General features: G+C 43.6%; 1 pseudogene; it reads left to right on the forward strand.

Moving 5' to 3' along the window:
• The first annotated feature begins 11,634 nt into the window (after positions 1-11,634).
• Positions 11,635-12,202, forward strand: LOC102909339 (large ribosomal subunit protein eL18 pseudogene; annotated as a pseudogene).
• Positions 12,203-14,087: the final 1,885 nt, after the last annotated feature.

The raw sequence follows: 14,087 nt of genomic DNA on the forward strand, positions 1-14,087 counted from the left end.
ACCTCAATCCTCCCTGTGTCAAAAGCCTGTCTGGAAGACGGCTTCTCTTTATCCAAGAAGAAACAGCACACTTGTTTTTCTGCCTGTGGAAGACACGGCTTCAGAGAAAGGCTGCTGGCCTAGAGTAGCAATCTTATTTTATCCCTAGCATGTGGGTGAATGCTGTATCTTCTAGGGACTGGAGAAAACTGTGCCAGAGGAGGCAAGGACCAGTGTGGGCAGATGCTGTCAATAAACAAAGGGTTGGTGGGAAAGGAGAAAAAGCATGCATTAAGGCTAGAAGGTCGAACTCTTAACAGCTGGGGGAAGACAGGAGCCCAGGAAACAAGCTACTGGCAGAGTGTTTAATGATTTCAAAATGGCAATTGCTCCTCTGTGGAAGTCACCCACACAGAGGAAGCGGTAAACCACACACACAGTCATAGGCTGTGTTTCCACTGCAAGCAAAGTTTCATGTGAAAAGGAGCAGGGCTTTGAAGAAGAGCCATAGATCTTAGCCCAGTGTCCGGATGCTCAGGTGCCATGGGGAAGGACCATGGCTCAGAGGGGACCCAGCTATTCACTTGAGCTAGTGTAATTCCTTTTTCTGGATGTAAGACTTCCCAGTATAATCAGTAAGTCGTGTTCAGCATGGTGGTGGCTATTACAGGAATCGAACCCCTGGCCCCTAACACCTGGAAGATGGTATGCAGTTTACGAAGTGCTTATTCACGTATAGTATTGTAAATTTTTGGCCCCCCCAACAATCCCAAGGACTTAAAAAAAGCAGAAATTATTTGTTTAAAAAAAATAAAATTTCATAATAATAATGACTACTCAGGCAAGGTGTGGTGGCTCACAGCTGTAATCCCAGAACTCTGGAGGCTCAGGCAAAAGGGTCAGGAGTTGGATGCCAGCTTGGTTTTCTAAGTGAGTTCTAGGACTGTGTGATCTACATAAGAAGACCTCATCTGTCCTGGACAGTTTTATGCAACTTGACATAAGCTGGAGTCATCTGAAAGGAGGGAACCTCAAATGAGAATATGCCTCTATAAGGTTCAGCTGTAAGGCATTTTCTTAATTAGTGATTAATAGGGGAGGGCCCAGCCCATTGTGGCTTCTGGCTGCTGTTTGGCAAATGGACACTAAAGGGCCAGTGAGATGGCTCAGCAGGCTAAGGTGCCTGTGGCACAAGCCGGGTGACCTGAGTTTGAAGACTAGAATCCATGTGAAGGCAGCAAGAGAGAACTAAAAAGAAAAGTATCAGCCCAGGACCCCCAAGACCAAGTTCTCAGCACAAAGGATATTTATTTGCCCAAGAGAGACAGAGGGCAGGGAATAAGAGACAAACTAGGAGACAGAGGGTGAGGGGGAAGGGTGAGGGAGAAGGGAAAGTGGGCAGAGATATTTGTCTGAAGCTGGAGTTATCTCCAGTCCCTCCCAGGCCCGCAGCCACTCAGACCCAAATACACACACCGATGCTTATATTAATTAAAGTGTTTGGCCTAATGGCTCAGGCTTCTTGCTATCTAGTTCTTATATCTTAAATTAACCCATTTCTATAAATCTATACTTGCCACGTGGCTCGTGGCTTACCGGTACTTTACATCCTGCTTCTCATGGTGATGGCTGGCAGCGTCTCTTCACTCAGCCTTCCACTTCCCAGAATTCTCCTCTCTCTTTGTCCTGCCTATACTATACTTTCTTCCTGGCTACTGGCCAATCAGCATTTTATTTATCAATCAATCAAAGCAACATATTCACAGCATACAGATATCCACAGCATTTGTCCCAGGGTGGGACAAAAGCCTGACTCTGGATAGAGGGGAAGCAAACATGGTCCTTAGACAATGGTGGTTTCTAAAGGTAAAATGAGAAATCCCATATTAGGATGAGGTGTTTAATTGGGCATGTTAATTGGGTAAGCCAAGGGGGGCTTTTGATTGCTGGATTTCAATAGTTTGATAGCTGGACCTTGGTAGTCAGCCTCAGGAGGGGGAAGTGTGTAGGCAGAGTTTTCCCATCTGGGGAGCCACTTCCAAATTACCACACAGAGACATATTATTTATAAATGCTTGGCCAATAGCTCAGGCTTGTTACTAACTAACTCTTACATTTAAATTAACTTCTATTAATCTATGTATTGCCATGTGACTTGTGGTTTGTTACCTCATTTCTACTTGTCTTGCTTTCTTTTTTTTTTTTTTTTTTTTTTTTTTAAAGATTTATTTATTTATTATGCATACAATGTTCTGCCTGCATGTATGTCTGCAGGCCAGAAGAGGGCATCAGATCTCATTACAGATGGTTGTGAGCCACCATGTGGTTGCTGGGAATCGAACTCAGGACCTCTGGAAGAGCAGTCAGTGCTCTTAACCTCTGAGCCATCTCTCCAGCCCTTGTCTTGCTTTCTTGGTGGCTGCCTGGCATCTTCTTAGACTCTGCCCTCCTTCTTCTCATCATTCTCAGTTTGTCTTTCCCACCTAACTTCCTGCCTGGCTAATGGCCTGTCAGCTTTTTATTAACCAATAAGAGTAATACATATTTACAGTGTACAGAAGGATTATTTTACAGCAGAAGTGGCCTTTAGGGAATAGACCTTGATGACTAGCTATAGGAATGTAATCTAGCAATATTTAGCAAAGCAGACATAATGGGAGAGAAAGGCAAGGCCTGGCAAAGCCATGTTTACCATATTTGAGCTGGCCAGAGTCTCTTTAAGAACAGATGATATGAAGTTGTCCCCTGACCTGCACACACATGCATGAGCAAACACACACGATTATATATATATATATATATATATATATATATATATAATATATATAATATATATATAATATATATATAATATATATAATATATATATATGTATATACACACACACATATATATATGTGTGTGTGTGTATGTGTGTGTATGTATATATGTGTGTGTGTGTGTGTATGTGTGTGTATGTATATACATATATATATATAATTTATTATATATTAACTATATATAATATTGTGGTGGTTTGAAAGAAAATGACCCCCAAAGAGAGTGGCACTAATGGGAGGTGTGGCCTTGTTGGAGTAGGTGTGATCTTGTTGGAGGAAGTGTGTCACTGTGGGGGCGGGCTTTGAGGTTTCATATATGCTCAAGCAATGTCCAGTGAATCAGTCTACTTCCTGTTGCCTGCATACTAAAATTTAGCAGCTCCTTCTCCAGCACCATGTCTACCTGTATGCCACCATGGTCCCTCCCATGATGGTAATGGACTAAACCTCTGAAATGAGAGCCGCCACTTCCATTAAACGTTTTCCTTTATAAGAGTTGCCTTGGCCATATTGTCTCTTCACAGCAATAGAAACCCTAACCAAAACAAATATATATATTAAACACTAAAGGGAGAAGGATGGAGGCTGGGAGGTCAAGAAGTGATTCACATGAAAGGCAGTGCTACTTGGGCTGGGCATGGCAGTGTATGGAGATGTGATCAGACTCTGTGTGCATTTTGGTTAATAAGTCACACTGTACACTGACATGGTTGTTAAACCAACCAAAGCCTGGTGGAAAGGAAGCTATTATCTTCATACAGCAATGGATCCCAGGAGCTGTGAATGGTGATGTAAGACACTGACAAGAGCTGAGTGTTAGCATCCAGACCTGGCCCTTGGGGACCCACCCTGCGTCCTGACAATGTCATCTTACATAAAGTCCTCTTTGAGAGAAAACCCCTCCCCCCTCTCTCCTTTCTTCTCCCCTGCCATGAGGTAGCTCACACCTCCTCTCTCCCTTTCTTCCCTTTTCTCTTTCTCTTCTTCATCTTTCAATCCCTGCCTGCTTTCCCTCTCTTCCCTTCTCCCGTCCCCATGTGGGTGTCCTGTCTGCATGGCGTGAGTGACTTTCCTCTGTGCCCCCTTGGCTGCCACCCGCCATGTCTGCATGGCGTGTCTCCCTCACCTGCCATGTCTACGTGGCGTGTCTCCCTCACCCGCCCTGTCTCCCTCACCCGCCATGGGGCACCTTGGCTCAAACCCCCTAAGGCCTCTCTCCCACCATTTAACAACACTGAGAGCTTACAAAGATTCACCTTGAGACACAATGTAACACATGACAGAAAACAACACAGCTCTTAGTTTGGGCTTTTGTTTTGTTTTAACATTATCTCTATATGCCATCTCTTTTTCCCCAGCATTTTATTAGAAGATTTAAGTTAACATAATGAGAACTAATAAAAGATGAAAACCATTAAAATAAAAATAAAAGAGAAACTCAATGTAGATAGTTAAAAGTGTAGAAATAGTAGAAACAGATTATCACAGTGTTTCAGTAGTGTTACGAACAAGAAGAAAAGTACATCTAGAAGTAAATTTGACCAGGGATTTTAACAAAACATAGTCAAGAATTGAAAATCTCTCATAAGTTATTAGATGTTAATCCAGTCAATCATGAGTTTTAAGTTTTGAGTAAAGCATAGATACCAGTTATTGGGATTTAGCCATGGAGCCATGTTCTGTTGGAAGTAATTTCCCCTCTCATGGGCCCCTTCCTGGTGTTCTGGCATCTTCCCCTTTCACTTCCACATAGACTCACACATATAAACCTGAAAGCTGAGATCCACATGTAAGAGGGAACTGTCGGTGTTTGTTGGCCTGGCTTCAGGTAGTATAATGTTTTCCAGTTCCATCCACTTTCCTATAAGTTGTATACTTTTATTTTTCTTTACCACTGAATAGAATTCTATTGTGTATATGTGCCATATTTTCAGAATCCATTCACTTATTGATGGACAACTAAGCCGTTTCCTTTTCCTGGCTGTTGTGAATACAGCAGCCAAGAACGTGATGAGCAGGCATCTCTCAGTGGGATATAGAATCATTTGGGTGCATGCCCAGACGTGGTAGAGCTGTGTCATATGATAGATCTACTTATAGTTTCTTGAGGAACCTAAACACTGATTTCCATAAGTGGCTGCATCAGTTTGAACTCCCACCCACAAGTGAATGAGTGTTCCTCTTTTCACACACCCTCTCCAGCATTTGTTACATTTATTTAAAGTCTTGATCTCATTACATCCAGTGGATTCATTCATATAAAGCAAGTCTCACCAGCCAAGCCACAACACTGGCATGGTTCTTAAGACTACATGACAAGTGAGTCCACAGAGTGACAGTGCTGGAGGGACCGTTGCTGACATCCATCTTAACCCGTGGAGAAATGCAAACAAAAGGAGAAGAGAAAGCAATACAGCGTGAGCCGCCTCTGGTCCCAAGGCTGAAGCACTGAGCCCGGGAGAATTCATGGGGCCCAGCTCTTCCATAGCCTGGGGGACGACTCCTTTTTTTTTTTTTGTCAGCTCTTCTCTATCTGGAAACAATTACAAGATACAAGTATTGGGCACTTCCGTGAGGAATTTTCTGGATCAGATTATTCGAAGTGGGAAGACCCACCCTCGTGTGGGCTGCACCTTCCTGTGGCAGCTGAGGAAGGCAGTGGAAGAAGAAAGGGTTTTCGCCTGTCTTTTTGTCTCCTTGCCTGGTTGATGAACTCTCCCTGGCAGGTTCGTCAACCATGTTGCGGCTACTGCTACCTTCCTTTATCCAACGTTACAACCTAGCTTTGAGCTTTAATGTGGACTGAAGGCCGGTGACTTTCCAGGAACCTTCTAGGCCTTCAGCACCAGATTTGGGCTGCTCAGACACTGAGTCTTGTGGGCTGAACAACTATGGGATCCTGGGCCTCTCCATTGTGAGACAGTCATTGTTACTACCTAGGCCATATCGTGGAAACTGATCTAATAACTCCTCTTTCACTCTGTCAGTTCTGCTCCCCTAGAGAAGCCTGGCGAATACAGATTGCATCTCTAGATGCTAATTCAAGAAACAAAGCGCCTGAGCTGATTGGATTCCCATTCTTCTCTCATGAGAGAAAGATGGGGTGTCCAGTATGAATAGCGCTGTCTTTGGCTGGGTAGCTCTGCTCCTCTGTGTAGAGCAGGGGTATTTTGCTGCTCAGATTGATTGGCTCCTCCTTGGATATCTTATCACGGGCATGTGGGCCAGAGATAAGCATCAGCCATACCTACTGACTGCCTCCCATGTGCCGCCTCTCTGCCGTTGGCTTCTCTCCCCTTTGTCCACAGAGCCTTTTAATCAAGCCGGGCATTGTTCTTTACAAAGGTGGCACCATTGTCAGTGCTCAGGATTGAATGATGGCGACCTTGCTCTCTGCTCAGTGGCAGCCTAAAGGTCTCACAGCCAGGGCATGCTCTTCTCAGCCAGGCCGACTATTCAAAGTGGACTCTGGTACTGGATTGTGTTCTTTTTCATTTTTTAAACATTGGTCTCACCATGTAGCCCAGGCTGACTTTGAACTTGCAATCATCTTGCCTTTGCCTGTGGAAGGTTGGAATTGAAGTGTGTGCCACCGCACCTGGATCTGCTACTGAATTATGTTGCAAGGAATATGGTCTTAGTTAGATTTATATCCTTTTGAGGTTTTTTTGGTTTTGTTGTTGTGGTTGTTGTTTTTAAGCAGGGTTTCTCTGGGTTAGCTCTGGCTGTCCTGGAACTCTCTCTGTAGACTAGGCTGGCCTCCAGCTCACAGAGATCTGCCTGCCTCTGCCACCCTAGTGTTAGGACTAAAGGCATGCATCACCACGCCCAGCTGATTTTCTGGTTTTCAGTTGTGCAGCCTACATTGGACTTCCAGTTAAGAAGGCAGATGACAATCTGAAAGCTTCCTGTGAGAAAACCACCACAAACAACTAAGTGAATTCCTCCCTAGACATAGACAGTGCAAGCATGCTAATTAAATAAGATCTCTATCTCTAGACATTCTAGACACCAAGAGGAAAAAAATACCCCAAATTATAATTATTTGCAAGAATTAAAGCCAGTGTGGAATTTCTGGGAATCCAAGGTCAGCCTAGACCACAAAGTGAGTCTCACAAAGACCAAGCCCCCAAAGTAATAATAATAACAATTGTATTATTTTAAAGGATTATTAGAAACAATATGGAGCCAGCAGTAGAAATCATTTTCTGTTATCCGCAGTGATCAGAAACCCAGGAGTCAACTTGCTCACTAACAGCCAATGAAGAGGCGTTTATTATTGTTCAGAACTTCGTGCACACCCCACAATGAGATGGGAAGAAAGGGAAAGGCTTGGGAGACCCATGTCCGAGATTAAAAATGGAGACCTAAAACCTCTTCTTTATCCTTCTACCACCCAAAAAGAAGTCATACGATACAAACCAAAGGCCCACTGCAGCAAGAACCTTGGGTATCTGGTCAAATTTCTCACATTTAAAGAAGTTATACAGGCTCACATAAGGTCGTTTTCACCCAACTGTATATTGTACTTTGATCATATCCCCCTATGCCCCACTACTCTCTCTCACTGTACGTGTGTGTGTGTGTGTGTGTGTTAGTTCAAGAGCTTGTGTGCACGAATGTGTATGGGTGAGTGTGCACATGGGTGTAAAGGTCAATGTTACGCCAATTAAGTCAATGTTAATGTCTTCTTCAGGTGCTTCTAAGTTTTTGAGACAGGGTATCACTTACCTTGAAGCTTACTAGTTTGGCTAAAATGGCTAGCCAGCAACCTACAGGGATCTTCCTTCCTAGTGCAGGGATTACACACACACACACACACACACACACACACACACACACACACACACACACTGTTGTGGAATATTAGCTTAAGATGTGTTGCATTGGTTTATGCTGTGGAACATTTGTTTAATGATGCAATGATGTGTTGCATTCTTTATGTTGCGTTTGTTTAACTCCCTAAAGTTGTGTTACTTTGCCTGTCTAAATTGGTCTAATTAGGTGCTGAACAGCCAAAATAGCTAGGCAGGAGAAAGAAGTATGCAGGGATGCCAGACAGAGAGAATAAATAGGAGGAGGAATTTAGGCTCAAGAGAGAAAGATCTAGTAGCAAGAAAAGGAAAAGGAGAGGAGGACACCAGGGACCAGTCACCCAGCCACTCAGCCAGCCACAGAGTAAGAAAGAAAGAGATACAGAATAAAGAAAGGTAAAAATCCCAGAGGCAAAAATGTAGTTAAAGAGAACAGGATAATTTAAGTTAGAAAAGCTGGCTAGAAACAAGCCAAGCTAAGGCCGCGCATTCATAGTAAGAATAAGTCTCCATGTATTTATTTGGGAGCTGGATGGCAGACACTCAAATAGTAAACAACAACAACAACAACAAACAAACAAGAAACTACAACACACACCTCAGATGGCATTTTTACTCTGGTGCTGGGAACTGAATTTAAATTATCATCTTGCACAGCAACCACTTTACCAGCCTCTTTCCCAAACTCCAGGTGGATTCTTTGTCTCCCTTACATCACTGCTACTACTACCACTATACACAGATTAGTGATAACATTTTAATAAGGAAAGAGCCTAAGAGTTTGTTTGGGGATCTATGACAATGAAGGTCCTCAAAGCTTTGAGAAGCCCCTAGGGACACAGTAGATGACTGAGGTTGTGGAAGGCTGGGTTTGGAGCAATGATGCTGTCTGAGAAAAATGTGCCCAAAGCGTTTGAGGTAGATGACAGGTCCAACGTGGGAGTGTGGCTGGAAGAGGCAGGGATGATTGCTTGAGTTCATCCCAAAGAAGATTAGAATGATTTTTCCTTTGAGTTCAAAATATCTCCCCCACAGCTTTCAGTACATGGATCTTTGTAAGTATGTCTAAATGTAAGAAGATTGCTTCATAGTGAGCCCCCCTCCACATTGCCATGGAAACAGCACAGTGCTCATATGTCAGGTGTGAGCATGTTCATGCACACACACAGCATGCTAATATATTCTCAAGGAAGTGTCTTTTATGCTCCTTCTGGTGGCTCTTTATACTTCTAAAAATTATGCATTTGAAATAAAAAATTTGCTAATCCCTATCGTGCAATTGCTCTCTATAATCTCTCCTTGATTTTAACTTTAGAAGTTATTGACTGGGGATTTTTCTTCAGCATAGTCATTCTGGGTGCAAAATCATCTGTTGTCACTCCCTTAGGTGATTCCAATTTTTCTCCTATCCCTTAAACAAACAGACTGGGGCTCTCAATACCTGTAGCTCAATTTTAAAGGGAACCAGAGGCTACGGGTGTTGGCTCAGAGGTAGAGCACTTGCCAGCATGCATGAGACCTTGGATTCTGTACCCAGCACTGCCAAAGTAAACAAATAAATCCCATTTCAGATCCCATTGACTTCTTTGATAGGTACAACAGTGTGTTTGTATCCTTCCTGTCTGTTAATAGTCTTAATCTGAAACATTGTTTTAAACTGAAAAGGCGGCAGTATCTTGGGAGGGTGTTGATGAATCACAAGCTCGTGAATCTATGTAAACCTGAGGAGAAATAAAGAAAAGTCATGCAGATAAATCACTGAATCCAACAAGTAATTCTTGGGCACCTACTATTCGCCCGTCGCCCTTAAGAGCTGATTTCACCTACCTGGAGAAGGTTGTGATTGCTGGTAAGGTGCTTAAGGAGCCTAAGAGTCAGGAAACCCGTTTAGGAGTTCACCACCATTAGCCGTGAGCTTCCCCTTTGCTTGAATTGGAGTGTAGGCTCTAACCTGTAATATATGAGCAACTTGGACCAGATGGCCTCCCTGGTCCCTTAAGTACCAAGATGCTATGGCTACTCTCCTGCTTCATCACCAGGTTCAGCTGAAGTGGATAGTGGGATGAGGTAGCCTTAGTGAAGGACTACCCTCTAGGAAGTGACTCAGCCACATCACTGAGTGCGGTCTGACACCCTAGCAGAATCCTGACTACAGTGTCATCAGTCTCTGTCAAATGCCTTGGCACCCAAGGGCCACACCATGCCCATATCTGCCTTCTTTACATTTGTCCTTTGTCACTCTTAGGCTGAGACCAGCCAACTTGACTTGTTTTCTTGATGCCAAATTACCCAGGGGCTGCATCTGCCAAACTCAAGACTATTTGCTACTTAGCCCAAGCTGGCCTTGAACTTCTGGCTTTCTGGCCTCAGCTTCCCCACTACTAGGTGTATACCACCGTGCTCAGCTTTCAAGGTAACAATCTTAAATTGTAAAGTTATAATTCTGGAGCTACCAACCTGCCTACCTGTTTCTTACAACTACCTTTTCTGGGCTTTGCTTCTGCCTCAAGGGCAGTTCCTGGAACCCACCAGCTCAGGACAGGGTCCATCTGAGCTGATGGCCTGCAACGCTGCTACCTCCAGGCAGATCTTCACCTTACCCTAGTCTTTCCCCTGACTGAGTCCTCTGCTACTTGCTGTCTTTCATATATTACCAGAAAACATAAGCATCTTGTGATTGTCTGCTGTCCATCTCCCCCAGTAGATCATCAATTCCACGAGGACATCATGCCCCAGCATATCCGGTGCCCAGCATGCACCAGGGGCTCAGGAAATTACTATCAAACTAGTGAATGGAAGCACTGTCCCAACCCAAACACAAGACAAGATTGAGAATGGCACCCCCACTCTCCTGATGGCAGAGAGACTTTATTTTGTTACATTATGTTTTACTTTGTGAGACTGCTTCTCCTATGTAGCTCATGCTGACCTTACGTTCAAGGCAGTCCCCCTGCCTCAGCTTCTCAAGTGCTGGGATCATGGGTATGCATCATTTTGCCCAGCTAGGTAGGTAGGTTTTTTTTTTTTTTTTTTTTTTTTTTTAACAAATAAAACTTCTCTCTCCTGGCTACTTACAATGCTCATGTGACTTTAAATTTTATATTTAAAGCTAGTATACAGAGATGAGTTTCTTTTGGGAATTTTCATTCATGCATATCATTGTACTCTGTTCTCATTCATTACCTCCCCATTTCCATTGCTGGCCCCTTTCCTCAGTCTACATTTTCTCCCTCCTGCTTTTATGTGACGTGTGCTCCATTCGACTCTCTTCCCTCCTCCAAGCCCCTAAGATCATTTCCTCCCCTCTCATGGTCTTCTCTTTTCAACACACACACACACACACACACACACACACACACACACACACACACACACACACACTCATACACACAGATGAGTGCACATTATGAAAAATATGCGATATTTGTCTTTTGAATCTGACTTACGTCACTTAGCATAATGATCTTCAGATCCATCAATTTTCCCCAAAATGTCATGATTCCATTTTCTTTGTGGGTAAAGACTTCCACTGTGTATGTGTGCCATATTTTCTTTATCCATTATTCTGTAGATGGATATGTAGTTTGTCTCCATTTCTTGGCTTTTGTGAACAGTGCAGTGATAAACATGAATGGCAAGCATCTCTATGGTGTGTTGACTTGGAGTGGCTACATACTCAGAAAGGGTACAGCTGAGTCATATGGCCGTTCAATTTTAGTTTTGTGTGTATTGTAGAATATTCCTTTACACTGTGTGAAGATGTGTCACTGTGATTGGTTTAATAAAAAGCTTAACCGCCAAGAGATAGGCAGGAAGTATAAGCAGGACCTCTGGACAGAGAGACCTCTGGGAAGAAGAGGGAGCTGTCAGCTGTACACAGAGGGACCACGACATGCAGGAGGAGAAGTAAAAGCCATGAGTCACGCGGCAACACACAGATGAATAAAAATGGGTTAATTTAAGTTATATGGGATAGTGGAGAGTTCTGTCTCTCTGGACCTGGCCGAGCAGGAGGCGCCATCATGGGAGTTGACATTCGCCACAACAAGGACATCTACCTGTGGCTGCTGGTCAAGCTGTACAGGTTTCTGGCCAGACGAACCAACTCGGCCTTCAATCAGTTTGTGCTGAAAAGGTTATTTATGAGTCGCACTAACCGGCCACCTCTGTCCCTGTCTGGAATGATCCGAAAGATGAAGCTTCCTGGCCGAGAGAACAAGACAGCCGTGGTTGTGGGGACGGTCACAGAAGTCGTGCGGATTCTCGAAGTGCCTAAACTGAAGGTGTGTGCACTGCGGGTGAGCGGCCGCGCCCGAAGTTGCATCCTCAAGACTGGGGGTAAGATCCTCACCTTCGACCAGCTGGCCCTGGAGTCTCCCAAGGGCCGTGGCGCTGTGCTCCTGTCTGGTCCTCAGAAGGGCTGAGAGGTATACCCGCATTTTGGCAAGGCCCCAGGAACCCCACACAGCCATACCAAACCATATGTCTGCTCCAAGGGCAGGAAGTTCGAACGTGCCAGAGGCAGAAGGGCTAGCCGTGGCTACAAAAACTAACCTTGGATCTTACTGTTATTAAAAAAAAAAAAAAAAAGCTTTGGAAAAAAAAGAGCTAGTGGGACAAGCCTAAGCTATAGACTTTTTATACTATGAATTATATGAATAGAATATAATTTTACTATAATATAGTATAAAATTATATTTCATAATTAACAATAAGTCTCCATGTCATTTTTTTGTGCGCTGGTGGCCCAAAGAAAAATCATGCTACACATGTGACTTTTGAAGGACCAATGTCAGCAGCAGGAAACAATGACTAACTTTTTTGTTTGTTTGTTTTTTGAGACAGGGTTTCTCTGTGTAGTTTTGGTGTCTGTCCTGGAGCTCACTTGGTAGCCCAGGCTGGCCTCGAATTCACAGAGATCCGCCTGCCTCTGCCTCCCGAGTGCTGGGATTAAAGGTGTGCACCACCACCATCCGGCTACAATGACTAACTTGACTTACAATTGTTTGTTAGCAATACGGCTTTGACTCACGATGAATCTTTCTTTACATGAATTTAAGTCATTTTAAGTCATTTTACTTAAATGTACATTTTACTTTCCATGTACTATTGAACATCAGAGACAGTAGTCCTTAGAATATGAGGCCCAATGGCATAAACTTTAGGTTGAGATAGTAAAACTTATACTCCCATCTCAGAATGAGAGAATTTTCTGTTTCATCTCTGGCAGAACAAAACCAAACTCAATTTTTTTCCAGTGTTATGGTCCATTTCCTATGCCATAACTAAAATGCCACAGAATTGGGTATTTATTGTGACTAACAGTCTATTTATCTCATTGCCCTGGAAGCCAAGGAGTCCAAGAACATGGCACTGGCTTCTGGTTAGGATGGGATGAGGGCCTTGTGCTACATTATGACAGGGTGGAAGGTATCACGTGGTAAAGCAGATCCAGCCACCGGAGACACCCCCCCTTATAACAAAGCCACTCCTGAGATGACTCTCTAGGAATCCTTGAATGGATTCATCCACTCATGAAGGCAGAGACCTCGTGATCCCATCGTTCCCTAAAGACCCCGCCCTCCAACGCTGTCGCTATCAAGTCTCAAACTATGACTAAACCTCAGTTGCTATGCAAGTCACTCTGCCTCTCTAGGCCTCAATTTCCCCCTCTGGAGATATTTTTATTCCCTTTATCTACTTTACTTCTTAGTAGACACTAAAATTTGATTTTTTGACATCAGTGATACTTAAATCTCTCACATACAAAAAAAAGAGTATAAAACTATGTGTCAGACAATTAATTAATAGAACAATAATTTCTTGGATCTTGTGATATTATTTTATTAGCTTTTTAAATTGATTTGTGTTCTCAAATTTCATATTTGTAGCTTTAAAAAGTCACACCAATGTGAGCTGTTAGAAAAACAACTGACTTAGAGATGACCTATTTGGAGAAACTAAAGGTATCAAGCATTTTTGCTGTGTGGCTTGATGCTGGAAGGTTTTGAGTATCCCTGCATGTTCTCTTTGTCTTTCCTTGGGGGTAGCCAGGGGCTCAGCAGGTTACCCTCAAGAGTTTGAACATTGGACCCGACTTTCATACACACTTTCTATCCTGACTTCACCACCATGCCCAAGTACTGCCATGCCTTAGCTTTATCTATTGCGAAACAGAAACCATACGGGGCTCTCTGTGTCTTGAGGAATTTGGCAAAGGATGTTGAAACTCGTGACTGTCACCGTACAAGTTCACACCCTGCCTGACCTCTGCTCACCAGAGGTTCATGACACCTCTCTTGTGGGGCCCCAGGAAGGTGTCTACAGCAAGGTACTAACTCGTGTTCTGTGCCAGAGCTGGTGTTACCTTCTGGAACTGCCCAAGGACCAAGTCCATACTGCCCTGTTCTTCGGCCAATGAGGAGAACTGAGATTAATGTGTCAAGCACGCCTTTGTTTGAATGTGCATATTACT

The sequence above is a fragment of the Peromyscus maniculatus genome, chromosome 3 (assembly GCF_049852395.1).
Source record: "Peromyscus maniculatus bairdii isolate BWxNUB_F1_BW_parent chromosome 3, HU_Pman_BW_mat_3.1, whole genome shotgun sequence".
Classification (NCBI taxonomy): domain Eukaryota; kingdom Metazoa; phylum Chordata; class Mammalia; order Rodentia; family Cricetidae; genus Peromyscus; species Peromyscus maniculatus.